The 14,998-nt window shown below is 46.7% G+C and overlaps 1 long non-coding RNA gene across 1 annotated transcript; it reads left to right on the top strand.

The window, feature by feature from the left end:
- Positions 1–271: 271 nt before the first annotated feature.
- LOC142826771 (uncharacterized) lies at positions 272–14,765 on the top strand. Its single transcript, XR_012901006.1, has 3 exons — positions 272–1,041; positions 5,137–5,179; positions 14,509–14,765. It is a non-coding gene; the product is annotated as an uncharacterized LOC142826771 (long non-coding RNA).
- Positions 14,766–14,998: the final 233 nt, after the last annotated feature.

Genomic DNA, 14,998 nt, shown 5'->3' with positions numbered 1-14,998 from the left:
ACACTTGAACACCATCTCCATAATTGCTTGTCATAGAAAACAGAGAGCACTTTAAAATCTTTATATCTGATGCTGTCTTTTTTTGTTTTATTTCATTTTGTCTGTCTTTGTGTGTGTGTGTGTATTCATGTGATTAGATGTGTATAAGGTAAAAAAATAAAATCAAAACTTTTCCATTTACAGAAACATACATAATACTGAACATTTTACATAAATAATTATGAGGAAATAGATGCCAAAGCAAAAAATAATGTAATTTACCACAGGTAATTCATGTGATCTCACAGATTTCCTTGAAGAAAAAACAAACCAACCCAGCAATTCTGGAGGGGGTGAGGGGTGGGTTAGGAACAAACCAGCAGTACTCAATTAGTTTAATCAGCATTAGTAGATTTTCATCAATACTGCTGCTAGTGTGACACACTATAAAGGTATGCCAACCTTCCACACAAATACATTTCAGTTCACAGATACCAACAAAACCTTAAAAATATATCATTTCCCTTAGATTTGACCCAAGGACTGATGAAAGAGCATTCTTTTGGAATGAGTTTCATTTGAAAATAGTGGTGCACTAGAGCTCAGACCAACACCTCTCAAGCATGGATGGCTTTGGGTGGCACATGCCACATCTGACAATGGTTTTTAAAGTTGCCCTCGGGTTCTCATTGCCATTGCAAAGTCCTGGTGATACCACCACATGAGAGAGAGAGAGTATGGGGAGTGGGAAATTACCAATCCTCAGTGTCTCCACAAAGGACACTACACAGCTAGGTATCATAATGATCAGTCTATTGTATAGTGTGTGAGAGGGAATAACTAACTAATATTCCCCTGTTCCTCCAGAGATATGTGTTGGTACATCCCAAGCATATAATTTTCTGGCAGCATCATCATAGCTTCATTCAGAGAAGTGTCATGTTTGTGTGCACTGCATGGAATGGCAACTGGCACAGTAAATCAGAGTGCAGCAGCAGCAACAACAGCAGCAGAGCTCAGCGGCTGGAGGTGATGGCAGCAGCAGCAGTGGCACAGCCTAAGGTTCCTCTGTATTCACTCCTAATGTCTCCCAAGTGTTCTCTTCAGACACTTACTGCTTTGGCTTTAGAAAAGGAGGTTTAAAAAGGAATGTGAATCCTTGTCTAATTCTGTTATAATAAGTTCTAGGCTATTGGGATGTGTTTACATACTGTCAGACCCACTGTCAAGGAGGATGGGGGATGGTTGCCCTAGGGACTGGCTATCCAAAGAGGCCTGGGGCTCCTGGCCACTGCTGTCACTACTGCAGTAGAGCAGCAGCCTGATTCCTGGGTCTTTTATGTCACTGCTGGAGTGCTGTGCCATGCCCTCCATGCAGCTCTGAGGCCTGGGGCGGGGGGAGCAAAGCCTGCCATGCAGCACTGAGGGCTGCCTGGGGGTCAGCATGGTACTCACTGGGTGGGTGCTCAGGGTTGGTGTCTGCTGCCCTGCCACTTCCACCTAAGGCCTCACCTATTCTGGAAGCGTGGAGCCAGCCCCCCCCCCCACACACACACACCTTGCCCAGGGGCCCATAGAGGTTGTCACCATTCTTGAATGCTGTCAAATTTCAGGGCAACTACACCTGTAATCCATCTTCAAGGTCTAGTAGATAACCCAATGAATTGAAGCTATGGCAATTGATCTCTGGGGGTTGAGTTAGAGAGTCTAGTGAAGGCCCATTAAATCAACTGCCCTCATCAACTCTAATACTCCACCAGAATGAGAAGCTTAAGGAAAGTAGATCAGAGAGTTTCTCTTGTTGAGCCACTGCAGTGTATTCAACCCATGACATCAGTGTAAGGTATATTATTCACATACCTGAAGTTGCATAATTTAGTTTATCCCATGGGTAGACCTGCCCTAAGCTGCATTCTCCTCAGCTGTCCTTTCTCTTGGGTGGAGACATAAATCTCTCTTCTTCCTAAGGGCATGTCTACACTAGCCCCCTAGTTTGATCTAGGGAGGCTAATGAGGGCGACCAAAATTGCAAATGAAGTGCGGGATTTAAATATCCCGTGCTTCATTAGCATGTTCCTGGTCGGTCGCCATTTTAGAAATTGACTAGCTTGAAGTAACTGCCCACGTCCACACACGGCAGTGAAACGGGATTCTGAATTAAAGCCCTTAAATTGAATTAGCTGGTAAACCTCATTCCAGGAGGAATAACAGCTAATTCGATTTAGGGCTTTAATTCAGAATCCCATTTCACTGCCGGGTGTAGACGCAGGCAGTTACTTTGGGCTAGTTAATTTCTAAAATGGCGAATGACTGGGAACATGCTAATGAAGCATGGGATATTTAAATCGCACGCTTCATTTGCAATTTCGGTCGCCCTCATTTGCCTCCCTAGATCGAACTAGGGGGCTAGTGTAGACATACCCTAAGAGAGTTAATTCCAGGGTGCACAATTTATTGACTGTGCTACCCCTGAGAAAAGACAGACTGCCTAAGCAGATCTGTTTTACTTTTTTCCTCACGTACCACAGAGAGTGTGATTGCTCACAGTTTAAAGTTACCGTGCACAACTCTTTATAAGGAATTACATTTATTCTTAAGGGAAAGGCATTACAGAGAAAACATATTAATACCCATAAATGAACATACACACATGGTATGAAGACTACCACGTCATGTTCCCTTTCCCTAACTCTAACAAAATTCACCATAGTTTCAGCTCAGAAAAAGCACTGACTTCATATTGGGAGTTATGTTGGCCAAAACCTTTTGAATATTTCCATTTCTCACTTGCCTCAAAGGTCCTATCTGTTTTCTGGATCAGAAGTAAAACCCTGAGTCAGTTTTAACTGAGGTTATACAATCAAAAGTCCTTTGTTTATCGGTTGATTTATGGAGAATTGATTAAGAACCAGCCTCTCTCCAGCTGGGCATAATTCTCTGGAGGTTTACAACCTTCATGAATTTTCCTAACTACCCCTCACTGTCTGTAGTTCTTGGAGGACTGTATTCCTCCAACCCCATGAAAATGCATACAGTTCCTCAAGAGTATATATTTATTTGTCTTTAAATACAGTAAATTCCTAAACATACTTGAATTTAATTCAGTAAATCTTAAATTCATTAAGGTTCATTCTGGATATTATCATATCTGTTAGATATATAACAGTGTGCTCATTTGTTTAAAAAGGTTTATCACATTGGGTATGTCTAGACTACAGAGTTTTGTCAGAAAAACGGCCTTTTTTTGACAAAACTCACAGAACGTCCACACTGCAAGTGTGTTCTTTTGAGAGTAAATTAAAAGAACAGAGGAGTTTTTGCACAATTGGTATTCCTCTTTCTATGAGGAAAAAGCCTTTTTGAAAAAGACCTCTTTCACAAAAAGGCGTGTGTGGACAGGAAAGAGTGAGTTTTTCTGGAAGAAGAAGGAAGAGGAAAAAGCATAGGTGCCCTGGTGGCCATTCTGTCCATAGCAAACATTGCTTACATGCGAGATATCATCCAGGCAGTCTGTATGCTGTATTTCAAAAAAGTGCATTGCTTTTTCGATGTGCTTTTGCAGTGTGGACGCTCTTTTGACCAAGAAGTTTTTCCAGAAGATCTCTTCCAAAAAAAGCTTCTTGTGTAAGAAGCCTGTAGTCTAGACATAGCCATTGTGTCCCTTATTTCAAGGCATGTAGTCCTTCACTATCCTTCATTTTTAGGGTAACTTTCACCTATTTCAGAGTCTGATCTTCAGAGTAAACTCAAACCTCAAAGCAAAATTCAGGACATTTTTTTTATTTATTGATGGCTCTGTGAATTTCAGAATTCAGAGTTGCAAAAAAGGAAGATGATGGACATAGAGAAATTTGAGTGTATCTCTTGATGTCATAGATGAGCAAACCGGTTGTGAAATACAAATGAACTAACCTAGATCTGTTGTTTCCAGTTTAATCAAACTAAAGACAACCAAATATTTTCTAATGCTACATAAACTTCTTTACAACATTTCACACTAAGCACTCTGCAAATGTTTTCATTGGTGCTAGTTAGAAACAGGATTTTCTGATCATCAAGAAATTGTGAAATATTAAAATTTCTACATTTTCCCAATGAGAACTGAAAAGCCAAAATTTCAAATATTCCTTTGAAATGCAAATTTAAAAAATTATTCACAAAAATATTGTGTCAATAATGTCAAATGCTTTTAATTTAATAACAATAATTAATTTTGTTTTAACTTTTATAGCATATTAAAATATTAAGTACAATAAAAAATTTAATACTCTAATATAATGCACAAGCCAAACTAAAATGTATCTCCATTATCCCAATAAAACATTTTGACATTATTTAAAGGAAATGACACAGTCAAAATAAAATGTTTTGATTTTTTCCAATCATAATTTCTCTTAAAGTTATGTTGCTGCAAAAGGTATTGATTCTAATAAAATTGTGCCCTAACCCAATATTTCGCTTTCCCTTGTCACCTTTTGCCTTTTTTCCCCTACAGTTCTTTCCTAGGACTATGTCTAGACTGCAAGCCTCTTTTGAAAGAGGCTTTTTCGAAAGATACTTTCGAAAAAGCCTCTTTTGAAAAAGAGCATCTAGACTGCAAGCGGAACTTTCGAAAAAGCAAGCTGCTTTTTCGAAAGAAAGCAGTGAGTGAGTCTGGATGCTCTCTTTCTAAAAAGCCCTGTTGGCATTCAAGAATGTCTTTTTTTCGAAAAGGCACTTTCGAAAAAAGGCGTTCTTCCTTGTGAAATGAGGTTTACCGCCGTCGAAAGAAAAGCCGTGTTCTTTTGATTTAATTTCGAAAGAACGCGGCTGTAGTCTAGACGCAGGTGAATTTTTTTCGAAAAAAGTCTACTTTTTTTCGAAAAAAACCCTGAGTCTGGACACAGCCTATGAGTGCTGGATGCATGGCAGCTGATGTACGACTGGTATGTTTCTTGCTTTGTATGTAAACAGTCAGTGTAATTGACTTCAGCTATGAAGTGCATGGTTATGTGGAATTATATCACAAAACAAAGTGACATGAAGTGACATACTGTGATTCCACATGGCATATTATGATTCAACGTAACTCCAAAATTGTGAAGAGATCGAATTTGCTTTCAGATTTAATATGATTCTGTCTCCAAATAGCCTGTACATAGCCTGAATGTTTTGCAGATGTCAAGCAGACTGAAAATGTGTGAGCAGTGTACCATTGGAGGTAAGGACACTTTGGAATTCCCCTAGGCTCAAATAGAAAACTTGAGAAGTTCAGCAAGACAGTACTGAATGTCCCTTCTTTTCTGGCACCACTGGACATACTAGCTACTGGTGCTCAGTTTTAGGATCTTATATAGTCTGGATATTTAATCTACTAGTGGCAATGAAATTTCAGAAAACAAATGTTTCCCTTAAAAATCAAGTTGCTAGCTGAAATCTTTGTGCATATTATTGGAACCCCCATCCTTAATTTTATAGGATGTTAATCTATTTTATACACATCTAAACCCTCTTTTATTCTTTTTTGAATTTACATTGACATATAATGTGATATTCCCAAGAAAAGGTCCAATTTCTGCACTTGAAGTCAGGTAATGAAATTGCTGGCAAAACTGAATAGGAATCATCATTCTAATGGAATAGAAGCTGGGATTTCTAAATCTGTAGCCCTATCTCATTAAAGTTCAACTTGAAGCTTTTGAAGTATAAGTAGCACCTGTGCATTTCATTCTCCCTTCTGTTTTGTATTATTGCCCAACAGCTTAGTATGGTGATGATGATGATATAGATAAACATATGGAAGATAGGTCAAGGCTGTAGTTGTATTTTTAGCATGAAGTAAGTGAAAACATCACATTGACATATGTTTCAGCACGATTTTGAATGGCAGTGCTATGGAACAGTACAAGATTTCTCAAACCAGTAACTGGAATGTGAGTTCTATTATTACTATGTTTTACAATTAACAAAAATAATTATCCTCTGTCCAAAAAAAGTTTTGTGAGGGCAGAGCTAAGGCTGCAAGCTCATGTCAGAATTCAGAGTATATATTGCCTCTCAAGAACACTAAAGTGTTACGGTTGAAATGAGTCACAGTTACAATATAGTGACCACCAGCGTAGAGCCAACAAATGTTCAAACTTGAACAGGTCTAAAACTCTCAAAAAATTGTATATGGCAAAGGTCCTCCCCTCAATGATTTGAAGGTCTAAATATATAAGAAATTTGGAACCCCTATACTGCAAACTTTGGAAGGCTCCTGGGGGTTCTCACCGCACCCTAAGAAGCTCATTACCTCCTAAAGGAGCCACAGTTAGAAACATAGAATCATAGAGTCATAGCATCCTAGAATACTAGTACTGGAAGAACCTTGAGAGGACACCAAGTCTAGTCCCCTTCCCTCACGGCAGGACCAAGCACCATCTAGACCATCCCTGATAGATGGCTATCCAATATGCTCTTAAATATCTCCAGTGATGGAGACTCCACAACCCCCATAGGCTATTTATTCCAGGGTTTAAACATCCTGACAGTTAGGATGTTCTTCCTAATGTCCAACCTAAACCACTTTTGCTGCAATTTAAGCCTGTTGCTTCTTGTTCTATCTTCAGAGGCCAAGGATAACAATTTTTCTCCTTCCTTTATAACACCCTTTTAGATACTTGAAAACTGATGTCATGTTCCCTTCTCAGTCTTCTCTTTTCTAAACTAAACAAGCCGAATTATTTCAGTATTCCCTCATAGGTCACATTTTCTAGACCTTTAATCATTGTTGTTGCTCTTCTCTGGACCTTCTCTAATTTCTCCACATCTTTCTTGAAATGTGGTGCCCAGAACTGGACACAATACTCTAACTGGGGCCTAATCAGCACAGAGTAGTGCAGAAGAATGACTTATGTCTTGCTTACAACACTACTGTTGATGCATCCCAGATTCATGTTTGCTTTTTTTGCAACAGTGTCACACCATTGACTCATATGTAGCTTGTGGTCCATTATGACCCCTAGATCCCTTTCTGCAGCTCTCCTTCCTAGACAGTCATTTTACATTTTGTATGTGTGAAATGTATTGTTCCTTCCTGTAGCCTTCTTGCTTGTCCAGACGTGGGCCAGTCTGCCCCACTGCGCTGCCCCTTTAAGGCCGGCCTAGCTAGTTCACTGGGCGTGCTCCCGCCTTTAGTTCGGGGTGTGCCCGCAAGCGAACCCAATCAATTTCAAGCAGGGGCCAGGCCCTCAGTTCAGGGCGTGGCAACAAACACTCAGTCAGGGAGCTCCTTGTTCAGAAGGGGTGCAGGCGGATCGCCTGTAGCAGGGGGGAGGGAGGGAGACTGCCACCCAACCGGTGGGTGACGGGGGAGGCGCAGGCCCACCCACTCCACTGCACCCCGGCCCAGGGCCCTAGGGCAGCCGTGCAGGCTGCTTTGGCTCAGCGGGGGGCTCCGGACCCGAAACACGCCGGCCCAGGGGCCTTTAACAGCCCCACTTCCCCTGGGCCACTTCCGTTCTCCCCCTCAGGCGGTACCTTGGTGTCGGGCAGTGGAGCCGGGAAGTTCAGGAGAGTCTTGTCCCACCCAGGCAGCCCGGTCCGGTCTGTGGCCGCTTGCAGGTCCCTGGGGCTCAGCTGGGTTTCAGGTGCGGGCAGGGTCGGACGGTTGAGCCGGGCCTTCCCTTCCCAGGCCAGGAACTGGTAGTCTGCCTCGGGGCCCTGGCAGGCAGGTAGCCCCGGCCAGGCAGTCCTCACTCCCAAGCTGGGAGCCCAGGAGGGGCCTCTAGCCACTTGGCAGGCTCACCTCCCACTGCGGCTGCTGCCTGGGGTTTTATAGGCCTGGGCCCGCCCCTTGGCTTCCGGTCAGGTGACAGGGTGGGGTTAGCCTCAGCCCAACAGGGCATCCGGAGGGGTTCCTCCCCCTCCGGTTCAGTGGGCGGCCAGTCCGCCCCACTACACACCTCCCCCCTTAAGTCCAGGCCCCGATCCTCGGGACTGGGCCCTTGCTCCTCCGCCAGGCGAGACAACGCATCTGCATTGGCGTTTGCCTTTCCTGTCCTGTGGCAGATGGAGAATACATAGGGTTGGAGGGTTAAGTACCACCTCATAAGTCGGCTATTGGTGTCCCGCATATTTTGTAACCACTTTAGCGGGGCATGGTCTGTAAATAAAGTAAACGCATCTCCCAGCAGGTAGTACCTTAAGGCTTCGACCACCCATTTGATGGCCAGGGCCTCCCTTTTTATCACGGAGTACTGGCGTTCTCGGGGAAATAGTTTGCGGCTGATGTAGACCACCGGGCGTTCTTCTCCGTTGACCTCCTGGGAGAGTACGGCACCCAGCCCACTGGCTGAGGCATCTGTCTGAACAACAAAGGGTTTGTCAAAGTCCGGGCTAAACAAGACAGGCTCACTGCACATAGCCTCTTTGAGTTGCTGAAAGGCCTTGTCACACGCTGGGCTCCATCTCACTCTCTGGGGTTTCTCCTTCGTAAGTAGTGTAGTGAGAGGAGCGGCCAAGCTGGCGAATTGGGGAACAAATCGGCGGTAGTACCCCGCCAGTCCCAGGAATTGCCGGACCTTCCTTTTGGTTGTTGGTAGGGGATAATTCTGTATAGTCTCCACCTTTCCCACCAGGGGTTGGATTAATCCGCGTCCTAACCTATAACCTAAATAGGTGGTCTCCTGCCAGCCGATTTTACATTTTTTTTGGGTTGGCCGTGAGACCTGCGTCCCGGAGCGTTCGTAGTACCGCCGCCACTCAGTCTACGTGTTCCTCCCAGCTGCTACTGTAGATGACCACGTCATCAAGGTAGGCCGCAGCATACTCCAGATGGGGCGCGAGCAGGCGGTCGATCATCTGCTGAAAGGTGGCGGGTGCCCCATGGAGACCGAATGGCATGCGCACAAAGTGGAAGAACCCTGATGGGGTAGTGAAAGCTGTTTTCTCTCGGGACTCCTGGTCCAACAGGATCTGCCAATAGCCCTTGGTAAGGTCTAGGGTTGTTATGAAACTGGCTTTCCCCAGGCGCTCCAGGAGCTCATCCGTCCGCGGCATCGGGTAGGCATCAAACTTTGACATAGCGTTGACCTTTCGAAAATCAATGCAAAATCTAATACTTCCATCCGGTTTAGGGACCAGCACGATGGGGCTCCTCCATTCACTCTTGGATCGTTCGATCACCCCCAACCCCAACATGGTCCGAACCTCCTGTTCCACCCCGTCGCGCATCCGTCGAGGAAGAGGTCTGTTCCCTTCCCGAACGACCTGTCCGGGCGTGGTTCGGATGCTATGGGTTACCACTGAGGTTTGGCCCAGCCTCGAATTGAACGTATTGGGGAACGCTCCAATGAGCCGCTGGGCTTGCTTCCGTTGGTCCTTGGACAGGGTATCCCCTAACGGGGGTTCCCCTCCTTCATTGACCTCTGCTACCTGGGGACCTAGTACGGGTTCCGGGGGGTATGGAGCGACCATCAGTCCTTCTCGTTCTCACCAGGGTTTGAGGAGGTTTATGTAGTAATTTGTTTTTTCTTTCGCCGGTCTGGCTGATAAATTTCGTAGGTGACCGGGCTCCATCGGCGAGAAACCTCATAAGGTCCCTGCCAGCGGGCCAACAATTTTGACTCCTCAGACAGGAGTAACAGCAGTATCCTATCCCCGGGTTCGAATGCTCTTTCCCGGGCTTCCCGGTTGTACCCCCACTCCTGCGCGCTTTGGGCCGCCTGCAGGTTCTCTTGAGCCATGGCCCCCGCCTGAGCGAGTCTCTCCTGGAGCCGGAGTACGTGCTGCAAGAATCCTACCGAGGTAGAGGGGGTTCATTCCCAGGCCTCCTTCATCAAGTTGAGGATGCCGCGAGGGCATCTGCCGTAGAGGAGCTCGAAAGGGGAAAATCGAGTGGAGGCCTGTGGCACCTCTCGCACAGCCATCAAGAGCAAAGGAACTAGCTGGTCCCAGTGTTTCATTTCAGCTGGTGGAAATTTCCTCAGCATCCCCTTTAGGGTGCGGTTAAACCGTTCTACCAGCCCATCAGTCTGGGGGTGGTAGACGGAGGTCTGTAACTTGCGAATGCCTAAAATGTCGCAGACCTGATGCAGCAGCCGGGACGTAAAGTTTGTTCCTTGGTCGGTCAGTAGCTCCCTCGGTAGCCCTACCCAGGCAAAGATTCGGACCAGTTCGTTCACGATGGTGTGGGCGTGGGTATTTCGGAGGGGGATAGCTTCGGGGAACCTGGTCGCTTAGTCTATGAGCGTCAGGATATAGCGGAACCCCGCCTTGCTCCGTGGAAAGGGCCCCACTATGTCCAGGGCAACCCGCTCGAAGGGGGTCCCTACCACTGGTAATGGAACGAGTGGGGCTTTTGGCACCCCCGGGGCGGCGGCTAGCTGGCAGGCGGGGCAGGACTGACAATAGTCTTTGACTTCCTTATACACTCCTGGCCAAAAAAAACGGGCCAGAACTCGGGCCAGGGTCTTCTTGTGCCCAAGGTGACCTGCAGCGGGAATGTCGTGAGCCAGTCTCAACACTGCCCGCCGATGTGCCCGGGGTACCAGTAACTGGGCTTCTTCCTCCTGAGTTTGCGTGTTCCGCATGACCCGGTAGAGACTGTCTGCTCGTAGCTCAAACCGGGGCCACTGTGTAGCCCTTTGCGGCTCAACCACAGTCCCGTCGACACAGGCGAGTTGGTCGTAGGCTGCTTGTAGGGTGGGATCGTCTCGCTGGTCCTGGGGAAAGTCCATCGAGTCCAGAGAAATCGGGGCATCCTCCAGGTCTGAGGGCACAGGGTCTGTCAGCTCAGGTGCCTCGACCTCTGCTGGCTCCCTGCTGTGGAGCGACCCCCGCATTCGGGCCCCCTGGGGATCCTCTCCCAGGAGTTCCCGGTCTAGCTCAGTCAGCGTAGGCGGCTCCCCACGGCCAGTCTCATGGATGAGGGCTGTAAGTCCTGGCCAATCATGGCCCAACACCATGGGGTATGGCAAATTGGCCACTACCACTACTTGCATTATTCGGGTGATGCCTTGAATAGTCAGGAGGAGTCGAACCCGTGGATACGTCCTCACGTCCCCATGGACACACCGCAGCTGCAACTCCCCTTCGGGCACCACGACGGCTGGGAGGACATCGGGGTGGATGAGCGTCTGGCTGCACCCCGAATCGAGGGCAAACACCATTGGGACCCCCGCCGGTCCCGGCGTCGTGAGGATGGGTGGGCCATCCGGGAGAGCCGGGGTGGCTGCGGTACCCGTCTGGTTTTGCTTCGCCCTCTCCTGTCGGAGCTGGCCATGTGGGGCGCCCAGCTGCCGCAGTAGCTCCTGCTGTTGTTGGTGCTGTGCCGCCAACTGTTGAGCTAAGAGCTTCTGTTGCTGTTGCTGACCCTCAGCCAGCACCTTGAGCACCACGTCCCACTCCATGTTCCTCTCACACGAAATCACAGGACCGGAAGGGAAAAAAGTGAAGAACCACCCACAAACAAAAAAAAAAATTTCCGGTTAGGGTACACTGAGGCACACGCTCAGCCCCTCACGTCAGGGGCGGGATCGACTATATCGCTATGGTACCCACATTCTCCACCACCTTCTTGCTTGTCAGGACGTGGGTCCTCCCCCCTCCGGTTTAGTGGGCAGCCAGTCCGCCCCACTGTGCTGCCCCTTTAAGGCCGGCCTAGCTAGTCCACTGGGTGTGCTTCCACCTTTAGTTCGGGGTGTGCCCGCAAGCGAACCCAATCAGTTTCAAGCAGGGGCCAGGCCCTCAGTTCAGGGCGTGGCAACAAACACTCAGTCAGGGAGCTCCTTGTTCAAAAGGGGTGCAGGCGGATCACCTGTAGCAGGGGGGAGGGAGGGAGACTGCCACCCAACCGGTGGGTGACGGGGGGGGCGCAGGCCCACCCACTCCACTGCACCCCGGCCCAGGGCCCTAGGGCAGCCGTGCAGGCTGCTTTGGCTCAGCGGGGGGCTCCGGGCCCGAAACACGCCGGCCCAGGGGCCTTTAACAGCCCCACTACCCCTGGGCCACTTCCGTTCTCCCCCTCAGGCGGTACCTTGGTGTCGGGCAGTGGAGCCAGGAAGTTCAGGAGAGTCTTGTCCCACCCAGGCAGCCCGGTCCGGTCTGTGGCTGCTTGCAGGTCCCTGGGGCTCAGCTGGGTTTCAGGTGCGGGCAGGGTTGGGCAGTTGAGCCGGGCCTCCGCTTCCCAGGCCGGGAACTGGTAGTCTGCCTCGGGGCCCCGGCAGGCAGGCGGCCCCGGCCAGGCCTCAGTCCTCACTCCCCAAGCTGGGAGCCCAGGAGGGGCCTCTAGCCACTTGACTGGCTCACCTCCCACTGCGGCTGCTGCCTGGGGTTTTATAGGCCTTGGCCCGCCCCTTGGCTTCCGGTCAGGTGACAGGGCGGGGTTAGCCTCAGCCCAACAGGGTGTCCGGAGGGGTTCCTCCCCCTCCAGTTCAGTGGGCGGCCAGTCCGCCCCACTACACTTCCTAAGTGGAATACTTTGCATTTTTCCTATTAAACTTTATCCTGTTTACTTGAGACCATTTCTCTAGTTTGTCCGGATCATTTGGAATTTTGACCCAATCCTCCAAAGCACTTGCCAACCCCTTCCAGATTGGTATTATCTGCAAACTTAATAAGCGTACTCTCTATGCCAGTATCTAAATTGTTGATGAAGATATTGAACAGAACCGGTCCCAGAACTGATGCTGCGGAACCCCACTTTATGTCCTTCCAGCATGTTTGTGAACTGTTAGTAACTACTCTCTGAGAAGGTCACCAGCCTTTCCCAAAGAAGAAATGTAGGCTACTTAGCTTTTATACAGCCACAATAAATTTATGATGGTGCACGGGAAGGTACTGATTATGAGGATTGCCATATACATTGTAATTCAGGAGAACCTCAAAATTACAAACACCTTGAGAAAAGATGTTTTTTGTAACTCTGAAAAGTTTGTATCTCAGAACAAAACATTATGCTGGCTGTTCTTTCAAAAGTTGCAACTAAACTCTGACTCATTACAGGTTTGAAACTTTGCTATTCAAAAGAAAAATGCTGCTTTCAACTATCTTTAAATGAAACAAGTACAGAGTTTTCTTATTTTTCAGATTTTTTTACATTATTGTAGGAGTTTACATTTAACACACTCTTTGTACTTGCTTTATTTTATTTTATCTCTGCTGCTGGTTGATTGCGTATTTTGGTTCCAAACAAGGTGTATGGTTGACTGGTCAGTTCATAATTCTGGTGTTCATAACTCTGTGGTTCTACTGTGTTATTGTTTCATTTACTAGCCACACTTCATAGAGTTTGTATTGTAAGGTAGTAGCACTTCCTAAATATGGGTCCTGATTCTGCTATTCTATTTCATGCCAATAATGTTATTGCCTTCAATTGGGCAATCACATGGCTTCAGTGATTACTCACATAAGTAAGGAGTGGAGGATGAGGCCAGAAGAGAGGAATTACTGTCCACAATTTCCCATAGTATTGCCTAACAGAGAACCTACTCAGCTAGGCTCAGATCCTCATGGGTATTTAGGTGCCTTTCATTTCAGTGGAAGTTAGACACTCATGAAGATCTGAACCCTAATATCCATGAATGAAAACCTGGCCCTTGTTTTGCCATCAGCTTCATTTGGATGAGGATTTGATTTACAAAATCTGTTTTTAATGGGAAGCCTCACAAAGGATGTATCTTACAACATGTTCATTCTGAAAGTGGCCAGTCTCCAAACACAAATGGAAGAGGCACCATACAAAACCAATCTGTGGCATATGCTTGTGAAATTTTATGTATGAAAAAATATGTCTTTGACTCATAATGTCTCAAGGGGTATTTGCAAACAGGTGTTGAGAGGTTTTTTTTTATTCCTAACAACACCGTTGAGTGCCTAAGTATTGAGAAATCCTAGTGCTCTCTAAGCATAATGCCAGCAAAGTGCACTAGAAGGATACCGAGTTAACATTGATGTAATCCCATTTCAGACCTCCTGTGAAAGGAAGTGAAGGATTACACAGCTGAACCTACAACCTGAAAAACACTTATGTGATTTATAAGACTTCTACAGCTACAGGAACACATTTCCAGAGACCTGAGTCTTGGTGCTACTCTTAATCATATTTTCTCCCCTCCCCCTGCATTTAACAAATACTCTAAAATTGGATATTCATTTTAAAAAATCTTTAGATTTAATATGGTCTTTATGGTCCTTACAGTATATCAGGCAAGGTTAAAATATTTGTACTGACACCAATGCGGAATTCTAGTTCTCTTTCATCTGAATTGTTAGGTTAATGTGCTGATATGGTAGGAAAGTGGAAGGCTTCAGGGCTACATGCTTCCTACTGCACTTTCCACTGCAAGAGAGCTCTCAGCTATAAGAATACTTTGTATTAGAACTTTGTAGCCATGCTTAAGAATGGTGAACACTACAGAACTCCTGCAGAATTTTTACAAGGAAAGGAGTGGAATGAATGGCTACAATTTCATGAGCATAAATGTGCATTTAAATCAATAACACATAGGCGAAACTATTAGTCCATTTTTCTAAGAACTGTGTATATTGGCTTCTTGTTATTCACAGACTCAAGAGACAGAGAAGCAGTGAAGGAGGAAAGAAAGAAAACCACAGTCCAGCCAACAACTATGTCTCCTCTCACATTATGCTTGTCGTCTCCTTGGAGAAAGTTGCAACTCAAGAATTGGGCTTCTCAACCACTTACAACCCCACCAATGCATCCCTTTGGCAGACATCCTCACATCAAGGTTATGTCTACATTGGCAAGATTTTGCGCAAAAGCAATTGCTTTTGTGCAAAATCTTGCCACCTGTCTACATTGGCCGCGAATATTTGCGCAAGAACACTGATGCCTGTCTACATTGGCCGCGAATATTTGCGCAAGAACACTGATGTTGTAATGTACAAAATCAGTGCTTCTTGCACAAATACTCTGACGCTCCCCCTCAGGGATAAGCCCTCTTGCACAAGTATTCTTGCGCAAGAGGCCAGTGTAGACAGGCAATGTTAATTTCTTGCGCAAGAAAGCCCGATGGCTAAAATGGCCATCAGAGCT

Source organism: Pelodiscus sinensis, chromosome 2 (assembly GCF_049634645.1).
Source record: "Pelodiscus sinensis isolate JC-2024 chromosome 2, ASM4963464v1, whole genome shotgun sequence".
NCBI lineage: Eukaryota > Metazoa > Chordata > Testudines > Trionychidae > Pelodiscus > Pelodiscus sinensis.
Note: the sequence above shows the minus strand (reverse complement) of the source record. Positions and strands in the feature narration are given on the sequence as shown.